This window comes from Gossypium arboreum, chromosome 4 (assembly GCF_025698485.1).
Source record: "Gossypium arboreum isolate Shixiya-1 chromosome 4, ASM2569848v2, whole genome shotgun sequence".
NCBI classification, from domain to species: domain Eukaryota; kingdom Viridiplantae; phylum Streptophyta; class Magnoliopsida; order Malvales; family Malvaceae; genus Gossypium; species Gossypium arboreum.
The window spans coordinates 62,232,427-62,235,422 of NC_069073.1; the positions used below are offsets into that span (position 1 = coordinate 62,232,427).

The 2,996-nt window shown below is 35.9% G+C and overlaps 1 long non-coding RNA gene across 1 annotated transcript; it reads left to right on the forward strand.

Annotated features, from left to right (window-relative positions):
- The first annotated feature begins 560 nt into the window (after positions 1-560).
- Positions 561-2,726, forward strand: LOC108459948 (uncharacterized). Its single transcript, XR_001867440.2, has 3 exons — positions 561-845; positions 1,014-1,088; positions 2,495-2,726. It is a non-coding gene; the product is annotated as an uncharacterized LOC108459948 (long non-coding RNA).
- Positions 2,727-2,996: the final 270 nt, after the last annotated feature.

Sequence of the window (2,996 nt, forward strand, 5' to 3'; positions counted from 1 at the left end):
CCTCTACTATCGCATCAGATTTTTTCCACACGTGCGTTTGCGCACTCGTGTAGTAACCGTTGCTGTTCTTTCAGCTTTTCAGCTTTTCGACATTTCAGGAGTTACTGATCTAGAGTTAATGTAATGTATGTACACACCTAATTTACGAAACGTGCCTAGCAACGAACCTACAATATTCAAGACTAATAGTTAGCCACTCGATTCATATTGTTCTTCTTTTCCTACAACATGAATAGAAACCACACTAATACATACCTTAAATGATAAAAGCCTTGCCAAATGTAATGATTGTGACATGCAAATTTTTGAATATATATTTTTTATTAATTTAATTTCGGACGTAAATGAATAAACATCTAGATGAGTGGGCCAACCCTATGGATCATGATTTTATTAATTTAAAACTGGCTGCATTCTTTTAATTTTGTTATAATTATTTATTTAAATTATGTAACATGACATATGGTTGTGTTACAAGGGAAATGAAATTTAATTTTGGGTTCCAAGGTGGCCATGGGCCGGTTAGTTTTTTGAAGAGTGGTTAGTCCAACCAAATCTTACCTGTTAACTAACTAGTTTAGTTATAATGGAAAGTTGGTGGGGCATGTAATAGTGATCTTGGGAATTAATGGGACGCATGAAATTCCATTGGGGAAAGGGAGCCGGTGGTAAAAAAAAAAAAAAAAGAAGAGGAAAGAGATGAGGAGTGAAAGGGTCGGGGGGGAAGACACAAAAAAGAAAAAAAAAGAAATTTCTGCAAAAATCTTTACTTCATTCGGCTTGGGAGAGGAAGGGTGAGCTGCTGGCATGCGGCTTTGAGGTCCGGCTTTTTCCAGCAAAAACTGGTACTTTTCTTAAGTTGTTCTTAGTTTCTGTTCTTTAGAAAAAAAAGGGAGCATGGGGAGTTGTTGGAGGCTAGACCGAAGGCTGTAGGGAGGCAAAAAAAACACACACACACCCACCTCCTCCAGCCGAGTTTTATTTTGTAATAAAAGAATGTTGTTTTTGCTTAGCTAAGGGAGACGGGCGAAGCAACAACAAGAAAGGGAAGGGGCTCGCATAAAGCTAGGCTCGGTTTGGAAATCTCGGTACGTTCATTTCGTTCCTCTTACTCGTAAATTTGCGGTTTCCTTCGGCTGGTGCATGTGTTAAATTGAATGAAAACTATGGTGATTTGGACTGTTGAGTGAGCTGTTGTAACATGTGAATTCCATGCATGCTGACCGATTTTAGCTTGATATTATGAGCTGATTTGTTTGAGATTTTTGCTGCCAAGTATTCAAATTGAACTATTAGTGGCTGACCTTGTATTAAATGGTGTCAGTGTAATGAATTTGAAGTTGAATTTTTTTTTTTAAAGTTGCCAAATGGTGGTGAGCGTTGGGCTGATTTAATGCTGGAATTTAACACCTAAAAAATTATTGTGCTGAGAAAATGCTGAAAATAACTGTGTCCTTAAGCTGAAATGGAAGAATTTTAATGGCTGAAATTTTCGTGTTTTGGTGCCGTAATTCAGGTGTGAACTGATATGAATTTTGTGGTTTTAAAGCATAAGTTAAAGTGAATTCAATGTTGTGATTAAGCTGTCCAAAGATGTGATAAGTTGCTGTTGCACATTGATGATTATTACCGCATCTAAACTGTTGGAAAGTTGAATAATGGCTGCTGATTATTTAACGTTAATGTCCAAATTTTACCTTGTTGATATCGTTAATTACTGCCTGTTTATGCTGTCCGAATGTGGCATGGATGCTGTCCGAACTTTTACATTGTAATGTTGTCTTAAGTATCGTATTATTGATGCTGTCTGAATCAGCCTCCCAAAAGGGATAGGTTACAGCAACTAAGTTATATGATGCTAGTTCTCTTAGGCTGCCCACGACACAACCTTTAAATGCATATGTTTTCTTGAATAAACATTCAGTTATCATGTGGTTTTGCGGAGGTTCGGATGGGCGTTAAGAGGGCTATGCGGAGTATGACTATTATGACTATATGGCTTTGCTGAGGTTTGGGTTGGTTATTAATGGGGCATGAAATGATGAACTGTGGGAATGACATGATTTTGCCGAGTTTCGGATGGATGGTAAAGGCGTGAGAAGTTCGGCACTGTTTTAATAAAGGGGGCGAGGGGTGTTTGAAGGCCTTATAGGGGCATATTTTTAGGGCATCCCATATCATACTTCTTATTGATTATCTATACATATATGTGCATATGAGTGGTTTAAAAATTAGTTACCTTGTATGAATGTGAAATATTGTGTGTAGGTTAATTGACTTAGTCGTTGTTGTGGTAATTAAAGAAATTTATTGTCTTGAGAGAAAGCTGTAACAATAGTTGTTTGGTGTTCTAGAGAGAGAGAGAAAAAAGAGAGAAGATGATTTTCATATGTTATTTCCATTTAGTCAATTGCGGAAAGGCTTGATTGAGTACCATATAATTTCTTTCGAGTCTGGCTTGGAATTATTTCATTCTCTTTTCTCAAAATTTCAGGTGGTTACCATTTGTGGAGTCTTCGACAAGGGACCTAGCCAACCTACGGCTATCTTGTGAGCCTATTCCTTTTGTATTTAATTTGTGATCTGTGTTCATCGGGGCGAAGGCTGAATGTGTCATTTTATTTTACGTACAGTTTTATTTTGTAATCAATCTACTAAATTCTCAATCAGTATCTTTCGTATTTAAATAAGTTCAAACGAAAATTAAATTTTTGGATTGGGGAAAATTTTTGTAAGCGAATATTTGGTAACTTGGTCGACCGAACGTACCCCGGGTTGTTACAATGACACATACATAATAAATCATAAAATTGATGAATTCAATATCGACCTTACTTCTCTTGATGGATTAGATAATTTAGTAATTTCAATAGTTACTTCACGTATGAAAATATACCATTATAAAATTAAAATATATATTATCATAATCTCATTCCATGAAAGATAAAAGTTGATTTTGAACACATTTGTAAAGTTTAATTCGATTATTTTTATAT